Here is a 14,310-nt window from a genome sequence, read left to right on the forward strand (position 1 = left end):
CCCCCCCACCCCGCTCCGCCCCCTGGCCATGTTGTCCGGCCTTACAGATTTTAAAATCTGGTCACCCTAGTTATGAGGCATAAGTGAAAGAGAAAACCATCACAATCCATGGGAAAGAGAGGATTATAGAGATAAATGTCAGTTTGACAGAGGTATTTAAAGAGGAGGAAGGGATCTGAGAAGTAGATTATATGGTATTTGGATAACATTGTCTGTGAGGAAGGAGGAGTTATGAACTAACATGGATTTCTCCCTTGAATTATCTGGAAAGATGATGAAAAGATTGCTTTATTTCATGCATAGTTTTTTTTGTGGGCATTTTAATTGTGATGCTTCTGTATTGTTTTTGAACTATTGTGGGAAATTAAGAGAGGTAGGAGGTAAATATGAAATTAGGAATTACCAGGATTGGTATCAGATATTTAGATTGGATGAGTTGTTTGAAAGAGAGAAAGGGATACAGGGAAGAGAGAGAGAAGGAGAAGAAAAAGAAAAGTAAAGAGGGAAGGGAAGAAGGGAGGGAGCTGAAAAATTTTTAAGATTGAAGTCTTTTGATTGGATAAGCTGTCAGAGGGAGAGAAGGAGATAAATGATGTGGAAAAAAATCTTGATAAGTAAATGAATCTAGAACTGTTAGAAATAAATGTCTATCATGGTAAGGTACTCAGTCTCTGATATTTTGTCATAGCAGTCTGAACTGACTAATACAGTTAAGTTCTTAATTAACAGACATCAATGCTCGCTTCAGCACATAAACTAAAATTGGAACAATACAGAGAAGATTAGCATGTCCCCTGTGCAAGGATGACACACAAATTCTTGAAGCATTTATATATATATATATATATATATATATGAAACTTGACTCTGATTAAAAGACAATTCATTAAAGGATATTGTGTGCTTCAGGGTGTGGAAATGAGGAACCGAAGGAGTCTAGGCATCTAGAACTATATCTAGAATCATACCAAGATAATATTGAGGGGCAGTCTGTTACAGTTATTTCTTGTTTTCTCTTAGATACTGGACATTGTAGCTTTGGTTTCTCTTAGATACTGGACGTTGTAGCTTTACCCCGATGCTGGCATTGCTTCTCTTAGAAATTGGATGTTGTTGTTGCTATAACCTGAGAAGATACTTTATCCACCTAGTGTCCACTCTAGAAATTTGAAAAAACTTTTTCTTTTTTGATTTAATTTTTCTCATGACGTATGTGTCTTTGGGATGGGAGTGAGAGAAGCATGTTGATATGCTGAGGTTCAGGAACAGACAGTGAGTAGAAAAACAATTGGGAGAGGCTAGTCTTAGAAATGAAAGACTCTTCTCTTTAATAGATAGGGAAAAGAAAATGAACGGTGAAGATGTAGAGAAACTTCCAAGTGTAAGAGGAGAATGTTAAAAAGAGGCTTTGATCTTTAGTGACTTAAGTGATAATGTATTTTTAGAATGAGTGTGGGGAGATATTGGAACTTAGGATAGAACCTTTGGGAAAAAATGGAGGCTGAGCACCACGGTGTGCGTTGTATTCCCAGCTATTTAGGAGGCTGAGGCAGGAGGATCATTTGAACCCAGGAGTTTGAGGTTTCCAGCCTTAGAAGACTGTGTCTAACAAGACATAACAACACACATTCAATACCTTTTTTAAAAAGGAAACAAGAACCTTTGGGGGAAAATGGAATAAGATATCAACTGAGAATGAAAGATTGATGACTCAGCATTGAAGGTATGAGTTGAAATAACATGATGACTTGTAAAACCTAAAAGATGTTGTGGAGTTAGTAATCAATTTTTGTTAGTGGCTGTTTTTATTTAATTGAGCTCTAAGTCTCCCAGAGATTATTCCAGATACTGTGAAAAACTCACCAATAAAGAATAAAATGTGCTTCTGGGAACCAGTTATATTCACGTACTGAAGGGAGTAGAATAGCATCATACCAAGTGCCTTTTGAATATGATGTGATAGTGTGTCTGAACATTTGAGAGCAGAGAAGTGATACAAGGAAAGTAGGATTTAAGAAATACTGATATATCATAGGTGAGATGGCTGATCGGGGATGTCTGACCCCTAGCCCTCGGGCCATTTGTGGCCCAGGATGGCTGTGAACATGGCCCAACACAATATCATAAACATACTTAAAACATTAAGGGATTTTTTTCTTGGTGGAATTCAACTGCGTAGTTTTCAAGTGTGAACTTTGTAGATGACAACATTGTGTCACAGTGTCACATAAAACATAAATATGCTTTTACTTTTGTACCTATGTGTAGCTTCAGTTTTATGGAGGTGTGTGGTTTTTGCTGTGTTATCTTCCAGGTACAGACTGTCTAATTGACACCATCAGATGTTACATGTGCTTATGCTGATTTAGTGAGGCAGCATTTATCAATAATATTTCAACCTGCCATTGTAATGTGAGGTGTTCCATATTATTTAGAAGTAAAAGGTTAGCATTCTGATTATTAAGGGCACTTCCACACCTGGTGGCTTCTCACACATCAGCTGCTGCGCTTTGCACTAGACCCTCAGCCTTGCCTTGCAGAGGCAGCTGAAATGTGGAAGGGCCCAAACCATGCTTTCTATTTTCTTATTAATTAATTTTCATAATAAAAGTAAATATAGGCACTTATTATTATTGTTTTAATCTCAGCATGGCTTCTGTAGCATGGCAAAAGAAAACAGAACGCCAAAAAGAAAAATTAAGGATGAAAGGAAGATTATTCGGTGAAAAGTAGACAGATCCTACTTTTTTGTTGAGGCAAATAGTAAGGCACTCTGCTTAATTTGTAGGAAATTTGTGCAACTTCTCAAAGACTACAGTTTGAGAAGATATTATGTGCAAAATATGTTGCCAGATTCCATGCATATAAAAGATTGTGTTGTAAGGACAACATAGCAGAACTGAAAAAAGTTTATTTGCAACAAAAATGTTTTGTTTTTTTTTTGTTTGCTTTTTCCCAGTGTTTGGCCCAGGCTGGGTTTGAACCTGCTACCTCCAGAATATGGGGCCAGCACTCTGTTCCTTTGAGCCACAGGCACCGCCCAACAAAAATGTTTTTAAAAAGTTACAGCTCACACAGATTTCATTGTAAAAGCTAGTCATATGGTAGCATATTTAATAGCACATAAACTCACCATTTACTGATGGTGAGTTAAATGTAATGTATGGAAAACATGGCAGATATAATTTGCCCGGAAAAAAAGGGGCTGTTTCTAAAATGAGTTTTCTCACCAGATGATAGCCAGGTGAATTGAAGAAATTGGAAAATCTGTCAAAGATTATGCTTTGGCTATTCACCGAAGCCACAAATATGACTTAATTTGCCATTTTTATTAGAGTTATTAATAACTAATATAAGGTCACTGAAGAAATGGCTTTGTTAGTGCCATTAAAAGACATGACTAAATCAAGAGATTTATACAAAACAGTAAAAAATATGTTAAAGCAGTTTTCTTTGTCTATTGCCAACATATCTGGTATAGTTACTGATGATGCTTCAGCAATGGTAAGTAAAAAAGAGGGACTCATAAAATTAGTGGAAGATGATGCAGTTGTCACCGAGAACTCACGTTTGATGGTGTACATTTATCATTGCATAGTACAATCAAGAAAATTTGTTCACAAAAGCTTTAAAAATGGATAACATGTAAATCATCATCAAGACTGAATTTCATAAGGACCAAGGGTTTGAATCATTGCCAGTTCCAGGAATTCTTTAACAGTATTGATGCTGACTATTGCATCATCACTTACTTTTCAGAGGTTAAAATGGCTAAGTTGAGCCCAAATGTTGGAAAGATGTTATGATTTGCAATATGTTATCAAGTCATTTGTGGTATCAAAACTAAATTTGTTTTAGAATTTAATGAAAACTGACTTACAAATTTAGCATTTTTTTGGTTTCTAGCTGCTCATTTAAAAGAGTTAAACATACATCTTTGAAGTAGATACCAATTTCTCAATACAGTGTTTCAAACAATTGCAGTGTTCCAAATGAAATTGAAATTATGCCAAGTTCAAATTAAGCAATTTTATGCATTTTGGCATGTTGGTTAAACAGTCCTATGAACAGCAAGAATTATGTTGCCTTGCTTTTTGATTTAATGCAAGAAATTGAAAACATTTCAAGATTCATGGCAAAGTATTCAATATTTTGGTGCATTTTTGACACCATTTTCAGTTGAGATATATAGGTATAGATATAGATATAGATATCCCATCAGTTTTCACAGTGAATGCATGGAGCTGCAATCTGACATTCACCTTAAAGAAAAATTTGATCATATCTCTTTACTGGACTTTATATTAGGTCCTCTCTTCCCCGAGAAAAATATCCCTTACTTCACAGTCTTGTCTTACTCATGTGATCGCTTTTTGGAAGCACCTGCGTTTATGAGCAACTGTAAGAGTAAAGCACAGTAAGAGTAAAATTAGAACCAAAATATCTCATGAGCACCTTGAGAACTGACTATCTTAACTACTTCCATTGTACCAGATACTGATGCATTAGTTGCTCAAATACAATGTCAAATATACTATAGTTTTATGTTGCCCACTTTTACTTTTGTAATAAAAAATACCAAAAAACCACTCTAAGATGTTTTATTACTTATATACGTACATTTTCTATATTATTGATCACAACTTTGGGACTTGCTTGCCAATTTTAAAGGACTCTGTGAATGGGCCACTACATAGTTAGGATTATGTGAGGACTTCTTTGCTTATCTGTGGTGTGGTAGACATGAAAATTATCCACTGATATTTTTTAGTTCCTCAGTTTTCTTTAGTGTTCATGTATTTAATGTGTGGCCAAGACAACTATCCTTTTACAGTGTGGCCCAGAGAAGCCAAAAAGTTGGACACCTCTGGTCTAGCTGAGTTATTAAGGCCTGAATTAGGATGGTAATGGTAAAAATTAAAGGGAAAAGTTTAAAAACAAGAGATAATTAAAGGCAAAGTAATAGTTCTTGATGATCTTAGTATAAGAGGAGTTGGGAAGAATGAGTGTATTTGGAATTTAGGAATAGAAGGGAGAATAGTATGAAGATTGCTGAATGGGAAGTTGAGGTAAGAATTAGGTGTTACATATATAAAAGAATGGGCTGCTATAACAAAGTGCCACCAATTGCATGGCTTAAAACTATAGAAATTTAGTTATCTTTCAGATGAGGATCCTAGAAGTTTGAAGTCAAGATGTCAACAGGGCCATCTTCCCTTTAATGCTCTGGATAGAATTCTTCCTTGTCTTGCCCTAGGTTCTGTTTGTAGCTGTCAATCCTTTGCATACCTTGGCCTTGGCAGCTGCTTCACTATAATCTCTGCTTTGTTGTTACATGACATTGTATCTTTATGTTTCTATCAATGACGTTTTCCCTTTATAAGGCCAACAGTCATAACTGGATTAAAGGCCAAGCCTCCTACAGTATGACCTCATCTTAATTTACATCTTACTTAACATCTGTAGAATCTTTATTTCCAAATAAGATCATATTCACAGGTACTAGGAGTTATAGTTTTAATAGGGTGACCAGAAGTCCCGCTTTTGGCGGGACAGTCCTGCTTTTCAACAATTTGTCTCATGTCCAGCGGCGTTTTAAAAAAGTCCCGATTTTTGGAAAGAATGCACCAAGGGGCGGGAGAACAGGAAGGGAATATACGGTTTTTGGCTGCCATGTGGCTATTTTGCCAGAATATGAGTTTTATATTATTTTTGTTAATTTTATAATGTTAAACTGTAATAAATAATTGCTGAGAAGTGATTATCGAGAACTGCTTATCAAAGTTTGCATTATTGTCAGGCCCTGCCCTGCCCCGTCCCGTCCCCTGCCTTGCCCCCCGGCCATGTTGTCCTGCCTTACCGATGTTAAAATTTGGTCACCCTAAGTTTTAACCCGTAACATCAGAGTGATAATTTTTGTTTTGACCACATTAACTGTGAGATTTGAGTCTTGATTCTTGGTAAATACAACATTTGATGATGTAAGATATAAGTTGGTTTGAAAAAAATTTGAGACAGATTCATGAAATATTAAAAATTTTATTGTCAAGAACATACAGAAATGTATATGTAAGTGTTCAGTTGGATGAACTGTTATAAAGTGAGCACATCTATGAGACCACTACCTTGGTCAATAAATTAATTACCAGCAGTCCAGAAGTCCCTCTCATACTTCTCCCTATTCAAAAATCCTTCTCTCTTCTCCAGAAATAACCACAGTGCTGACTTCTAACACAATTAGTTAGTTTTACCTGTTTTGAACTTTATACTGCTACTGTGCTGACATTGTGAAATTCAGAAGTTTTTTTCATCACTATGAAATTTTGCTCCAGGGCTGTTCCATAACATGCCAGTTTTAATGTTGGATAGAACATGTATCTACTTAATGATATATATATTTCCACCAATAACCTGTTAAAGAGTTTCAGTTGTTCCACTTCTTCACCAGCACTTTGTAATATTAGTATTTTCATTTAACCATTTTGATATCATGTGGGGTTTTTTTTTTTTTTTTTTGATGGCCGAGATATAGGATTATGGGCCATTTGAACATCCTTGTTCTGTGAAGTGCCTGTTTCTCTTTTCTTTGTATTCAGTTAGATTCCCTTTTATCTTTTTATGGATTTGTAGGATTTCTGTTTATATATGGTAAATATGAACTTTTTCTTAAATATATTGTAAATATCTTCTTCCATGCTGGCCTTTACACTGTGATAATGTGATAGTTTCTGTTGATGAAGATATTATTAACATTCTTTAATAATCTATCTATATAGTCAAAACCAATCTTTCTTTCAATTAGTATCTTGTTTGCAAGTCTTTTTAGTAGTACACCATCATGAAAATTTTTCCACTAGAAGCCTTATTTTTTTGCCTTACTATGATACATTTAAAATTTATTTTTGTGGCCAGTCATAGTGGCTCATGCCTATAATCCTAGGACTGAGGCAGGTGGATTGCCTGAGCTCAGGAGTTTGAGACCACCTTGAGTAAGAGTGAGACCCTATCTCTACTAAAAATAGAAAAACTAGTTGGGTGTTATGGTGGGCACCTGTAGGTCCAGCTACCCTGTAGGCTGAGGCAAGAGGATCACTTGAGCCTGAGTTTGAGGTTGCTATGAGCTATGATGCCAGGGGATTCAACCCAGGGCCACAGAGTGAGACTGTCCCCCCCAAAATAAAATAAAATGAAATTTATTTTTGTGAGTATATAAGGTAGGATCTGTATTTTTGCCTTATTTGCTTACTCAGCTACTACTGTTTGTGGAGAAGACCCTCTAGATTATGTAGTGCTACTTTTATAATAAATCAAATAGCCCATATATGCCTGGAAATATTTTTGGACTCTGTTCCATGTTCATTTTTTTTATCTTTGCATAAATATCACAAAATCTCATTGTAGATTTATAATGTATTGGGTAGAGTAAATGTACCTATTCATGTTTATTTTACTTAGTCTTATTCTTTTTTCTTTCCATATGAATTTTAGCAGCAGTTTATTGGTTTTCACAAAAATCCTGAAAAATTTTTATTGGGAGTACAGTAAATTTATGTATAGTCATACGATGCATAACTGACATCTTTCCAAGACTGAGTCTTCTACTTCATGAACCTGGTTTATTTCTCTATTTACTGAGGTTTTCTTTAAGTACAGCTTTCTAGTTTTTTGTAGGTAGGGATTTTGTATAATATACATTTTTAAAATGTAGCCTAAATTCTTTGAATTATTTATTTCAAGTTATTTGGGTTTTGATGTTATTATAAATAATATTTATAAGATTTTTCTAATTATTTACAGTGACATATATGATTGATTTTGATACTGTGACCTTACATCCTGAGACCTTGATTAACCTCTTATTTCTAATTTTTATACAATTTTTTGAATTTTTCTTCTACACAGTCATTCCCATTGTGGTAATGAAAGCCTATTTCTTTCTAATTCTTATATTTTTCCCTTTGCCTTATTGCATTGGCTAGGACTTCCAATATGCAATTGAACTAAAGTGGCTGCAGACATTGTTTTCTTATTTGTAATCTCAGCGGTAAAAATGTTCATCATGTCAAAACTGAGTATGGTATTTGTTGTAGTTTCTTTTTAATAGAACCCCTTTTTTTTTTTTTTTTGTCAATTTGGGGAAGTGCTATAGTTTTGATGTTTAACTTTTCTAAACCTCATGTTGAATAAGATCCCTAGTGTGGGAGGTGGGGTCTAATGGGAGTTGTTTGAGTTATGGGAACAGATTGTTCATGAATAGATTTATGTCATCCTTGAAAGGAGGGGATAAGTGAGTTCTCTTTCTCTTAGTTCCCACAAGAGCTGATTGTTAAAAAGAACGTGGTAGTACTCTTCTTGTTCCACTACTTCCTCTCTTACTATGTGATCTCTGCACACCCAGGCTCCCATTCTATTTTTCCATGAGTGGAAGCAGCCTGAGGGCCTCACCCGTCTTGAACTTTTCCAGACATCGGAATCATAAGCCAAATAAGCCTTTCTTCTTTATAAATTGCCTAGTATCAGACATTCTTCTGCAGAAACACAAAATGGTCTGAAGCAGGAAGTTTCTAATCCTAGTTTGTGAAGAATTTTTAATCATGAATGAGTATTTAATTTTATCACATGCTTTATCTTGAAGATGAACATGTAATTTTTTTTTCCTTTTTTTGTTTTGTAAGGTGGTGAATCACAGTTTGTGAGCCCAACATGCTTCTGCTACACAACTCTGTTGATGGTGGATCATATTTATGAAAGTATTAAAACCATCTTTGTGTTTCTAGAATAATCCCAATTTAGTTTGGGGGAATGTATCCATTATTATTTCACCGGATTCAATTTGCTGTTATTTTCTCTGTTTTTAAATGATTAAATTGGTTCGTAATTTTCTGTTCTTTTAATGCTATTAACAAGTTTTGGTGGCAAGGCTATGGCAGACTCATTTAAATATTGAGAAGTGCTACATCTTTTTCTGTCTTGTATAAGAGTTTGAGAATGGTATTATGTTTTTCTTTGGATGGTAGAATTGATAGAGAAAGCTGGAATTGGAGGTTTCATTTTGTTTTGGTATTTTTTGTTAAATGGGAGGATTTTTAGACTCAATGTTTTAATAAATATAGTTATAGTTAGATTTTTCTTATTGTGTCAGCTTTGGTAGTAAGCATTTTTGCAGGAATTTTTTAACTTTATACTTTCAGATGTTGAGAGGAAATTTTTTTTATATCTTCTATCATTTTAACATCCAGGAGATCTATAGTTAAACCTTTCCTTTTCGTTTCTCTTATTGGCATTTTGTGCCTTCTCTTTTGTTTTCTGGATCAGTATTTCCAGGAGTTTATCAATTTTATTAGACTTTTCAAAGAACTCACTTTCTGCTTATTGCTGATCCTGTCTAAGTTAGGTTTGTTTTTTATTCCACTATTTTCTGTTCTATCTTATTTTCCTTTCCTTTTTTTTTTTTTTTTGATGGATTAGAGTCTCTTTCACATTTTTTTCCCTCATTCTTGAGATGGATAGTCCAGCCTTTCTCTTTTCTTTTATATAGGGTCAAATGATGTAAGAGAAACTACACAAATATATAATTACATATTATATGCAGGGTGTGCATAAAGATTGTGTGCAGTTTAAAATAGACAAGTATTTTAAGAGATATGCCTTAAGGTCAAGGATAAAGAAAATTGAAAGTAAAGGAAGATGAGAAAAGATAAAATGAAAACACTAACATAAACCTAATGTAGCTATGCTAAAACTAGACAAAGTACACGTATAAATAGACAAGTATTTTAAACTGCACATGAACTTTATGGACATGCTGTATAATTATATATTTAATATAATATAAATATTTCTCTTTAGGCATAACTTTGTATATTCAGTTCAGAGTATTTTAAAATTTCCATGTAATCATTTTGACTCATGGATTATTTAGAAATTTTTTATTTAAACGTATGGGAATGTCAGAGTTATCTTTGTTAATGATTTTTAGCTTTAACTACATTGTATCAAGCTGAATGATTTCAGTCATAGTCCCAATATATATTGATTTTGGCAATTTCATGTAGATCTGAGAGATTGTGCATTGCCTTTGTCAGGTGTAGTGTTCTATGTATATTAATTAGATCAACTTGGTTTGCCTTGTTCAAATCTTCATCTTTTTTGATTTCATTTCCCTTCAATTAATTCCTAAGAGGTACATGAAAATTTTATACCATGATGTGTATTTGTCTGTTTTTCCTTTTGATTCTGTGAAATTTTGCTCTGTACAGTTGGATGTTAGGTTATGAGGTACATGTTAGATTTGGAACTAATCTTTCTGGAACTTGATTCTTTTATTAAGTGGCCCTGTATCTCAAGCATTGATGCATGCCTTAAAATATACTTTGTCTAGTTTTGGCATAGCTACCTTAGGTTTATGTTGGTGAGTATTTTCATTTTATCTTTCCCCAATCTTTACTTTCAGCTTTCTGTATCCTTAAATTTAAGGCATATATCTTGTAAGCAGTGATAGTTTATTTGTGTATATATGAAGGGATTTTATTATTGATTAGTAAGTTAGTCATTTTTTATTGGAAAATTGAAAAAGCTCAGCATGTTTAACAGTGAGTAGTTGTTTTTCAAAGAATTAAATATACACAAACTTGTGACTTCAATTTTTTTTGTTTTAATATATTTGGGGGTACAAGTTGAATTCTGTTACATGTATATGTTGTATAGTGCTCAAGTCAGGGATTATAGTGTACTCTTCATCCAAATAGTATACATAGTACCCCATTGGTAATTTTTCATTATTCAGTCATTGATTCATGGGCATTTGGGTTGATTCCATATCTTGGCTATGTGAATTGTACTGTGATAAAAATATAAAATATAAGTGCAGGTGTGCAAATAAACAACAAATATCATATCTGTGCCAGCATTCCTTGTTTCTTTTTAATCTTTTAATAATGTCCATTCTAATTGGAGTAACATAGTATCTCATTGTGGGTTAAATTTGCATTTCCCTCATTGACTAGTGATGTTGAGCATTTATTTCTATGTTTGTTTGTCATTTGTATATCTTCTTTTGAAAAATGACTTCATATCTATTTGCTCCCTTTTTTAAAATTTCAGGTTAATGTGAGGGAACAACCAAATCACAGTATTTAAATCTGTTAGGTGAAGTCCCTCTTGTAGCTATGTCCTACATCCAAAAGGTGTACCATATGCTCCTATTTGTGCCCATTCAGTGGGAGCATTCCAACCCCCCCCCATTTCCCCTTCCCCAACTTGAATTGAAATAAGTTTTTATGTGGGTATGAATTAGATCATCTTCTGGCTTCAGTATTGAGTACATTGGATATTTGCGTTTCCATTCTTGTGGTACATTACTGAGAAGAATGTGTTTTAACTCTATCCAGCTTAATACAAAAGATGTGAAGTCACCATCTTTTATATGGCTAAATAATAATTCCATGGTATGCATATGCCACAGTTTGTTAATCCATTTCTGGAGATTGTAAATTGAGCTCCAATTAAAAATCTGGTGCATATATCCTTATGATAAAATGATTTTTTTTTCTTCTGGTTGATGTATAGTAGTAGGACTGCAGGGTCAAATGGGAGCTCTTTGAGGATTTGAGTTCTTTGAGGATTCTCCATACTTCTTTCCAAAGAGGTTGTATTAGTTTTCAGTCCCACAGTGTAGAAGTGTTCCCCTATCTTCACATCTGCACCATCATTTAAACTCTGGGATTTTGTGATGTGGGCTCATCCACTGGGGGTAGGTGATATCTCGGGGTGGTTTTGATTTGTAGCTCTGTGATAACTAGGGATGATGAGCATTTTTTCATCTGTTTATTAGTCATTCTTCTGTTGTCCTCAGAGGAAGTTCTATTCATGTCCTTTGCCCAGTAATAGGTGGAACTGTTAGCTCTTCTTGTTGATGTTAAGTTCTTTCTAGATCCTGCTTATTAGGCCTTTGTCAGATTCGTAATAGGTAAATATCTTTTCCCATTCTGAAGGTTGTCTGCTTTGACTGCTGTGTCTTTAGTTATGCAGAAAGTTTTCAGCTTAAGTTCCATTTGTTAATTTTTGTTGTTATTTGCTCATTTTTTAATAAGGTGGTTTGTTTTTCTTCTGCTGAGTTGTTTGAGTTCCTATAGATTCTGGACATTTCTCCTTTGTTGTGCACATAGCTTTTGTATATTTTCTCCCATTTTGTGCATTGTCTGTTATACTTTTTTGTTTAGTTCTTTTGCTGTGCAGAAGTTTTTTAGTTAAGTCTCAACATATGTTTTTGTCTGCTTTGTTGAAGAACGGTTGATTATAGAAGCATGGTTTTATTTCTGGGCTCTCTATTCTCTTCCACTGATCTGTATGTCTACCTTTATACTTGTACCATGCTTTTGTGGTTATTATAACCTTGTAGTATAATTTGATGTCAGGTATCGTGATTCCTCCAACTTTTTTCTTAGGATTCCTTTAGCTATTCATGCTCTTCTTTGGATCCATGTGAATTTTAGACTTTTTTTTTTAATTGTATGAAAAATGGCTTTATACTTTGGTAGGAGTTGCATTGAATCTGTAGATTTCTTTGGGCTGTATGACCATTTTCACAATATTGATTTTTCCAGTCCATGAGCTTGGGATGTGTTTCCATTTGTGTTGTATATGATTTTTTCATCAATTATTTGTAGTTCTCCACCACTTTGGTTAAATTTATTGCTAGGTTTGTTTTGTTTTGTTTTGTGTTGCTATTCTTGATTTATATGTTTCTTGGCTTTGTGGTGGTTAGTATATAGAAATGCTCTCAATTTTTGTATGTAGATTTTATAACTTGAGACTTTGATGAATTCATTCATAAAGTCCAGGAGTCTTTTAGAGAAGTTCTAGGATTTTCTAGGTATAAGTTTATAGCAATAGAGATTGATAACTTGACTTTCTCTTTTTCAATTTTGATGCACTTTATTTCTTTCTCTTGCTTGAAATTGTTCTGGCTTGGACTTCCAGTGCTATGTTGAATGGAAGTAGTGACCATGGACATCCTTCTTTTGTCCAGTTTTTAGAGGTAATACTTTTAACTTTTTCCCCTTCAGCAGGATGTAGGATGTGGATTTGTCATATAGAGCCTTTATGATTTTGAGATACATTCCTTCAGTGCCAAATTTCCGGGGAGGGTTTATTCTGAGGGGATTCTGGATTTTACTGAATGCTTTTTCCACATCTTTTGAGATTATAATATTTTTTAAAAATTGTGTTTATGTAGTGAATCATATTTATAGCCTTGCATGGTTTGAACCATCTCTTTATCCAGGCATCCTCAAACTATGGCCCCCAGGCCACATGCGGCGCACCGGGTGTTTTTGCCCCCGCTGCCTGTCCTGCTTAGCAGCCAACTCGTCCCAGGGCCTGCAGTCCTGCCCGCCAATGATCTGAGGGACAGTGAACTGGTCCCCTGTTTAAAAAGTTGGAGGACCCCTGCCTTTATCTTTGGGGGTAAAACCCATTTAATCATGGTGAATTACCCTTTTGATGTACTGTTGGATTCACTTTGTTCACGTATTGAGGAATTTTGCATCTAAGTTTATGATAGCTGTAGGTTTTTTTTCTTTTTCATCTTTTTCTGGGTTTGGTGTCAGGGTGATACTGCCTTCATAAAATGAATTAGGGAGTATTCCCCTCTTCTCAGTCTTTTGGATCTGTTTCAGTAGGATTGGCCAGTTTTTTATATGACTGACAGAATTCAGCTGTGAATCTATCTGGTCCTGGACTTTGTTTCTTGTTGTGATTTTTTTTTTTTTTTTTTTTTTGATTCAGTTAGTTATGCTGCTTGTTACTGGGCAATCCACAAATTCTGTTATATTTCTTCCTACTTCAGTTTCAGGAGGTTGTTTCAGGAATTCATTCATTTTCTTATTTGTGATTATATAGCTCATAATAGTCTCTGATCTTTTTTATATCTGGTATCAGTTGTAATGTCTCCATTTCATTTCTTCCTGTGTTTATATGGCTCTTACCTCTTCTCTTGGTTAGTCTAGCTAGTGATTTTTCTGTTTTGTCTGTGGTTTTGAAGAACCAACTTTCATTTTGTTGATCCTTTGTGTGTGTGTGTTTGTGTGTTTTCTTTTTGGTCTTCATTTAATTTAGTTTTACTGTGATCATCTTTATTGGTATTTCTTTTTTCTTTTTTTTTTTTTTTTTTGGCTAACTTTGTGTTTTTTAATACCTTGATGTGTGATGTGGAGTTGTTAATTTGTAATCATTGTACTTTTTTGGTTTAAGCATTTAATTCTACAAAATTCCCTCTAAGCAGTGTGTTTTCTGAGTCACACGGGTTTT

The 14,310-nt window shown here is 34.3% G+C and overlaps 1 protein-coding gene and 1 non-coding gene across 3 annotated transcripts in view; both read left to right on the forward strand.

Moving 5' to 3' along the window:
- NECTIN3 (nectin cell adhesion molecule 3) overlaps positions 1–14,310 on the forward strand; it is a 122,910-nt gene that overhangs the window by 10,022 nt on the left and 98,578 nt on the right. The window lies entirely within an intron of this gene.
- LOC111727772 lies at positions 736–840 on the forward strand. The gene has a single exon (XR_002775240.1). It is a non-coding gene; the product is annotated as a U6 spliceosomal RNA (small nuclear RNA).

This window comes from Otolemur garnettii, unplaced genomic scaffold, assembly GCF_000181295.1.
Source record: "Otolemur garnettii isolate 467f Iridium unplaced genomic scaffold, OtoGar3 scaffold00122, whole genome shotgun sequence".
Lineage (NCBI taxonomy): Eukaryota > Metazoa > Chordata > Mammalia > Primates > Galagidae > Otolemur > Otolemur garnettii.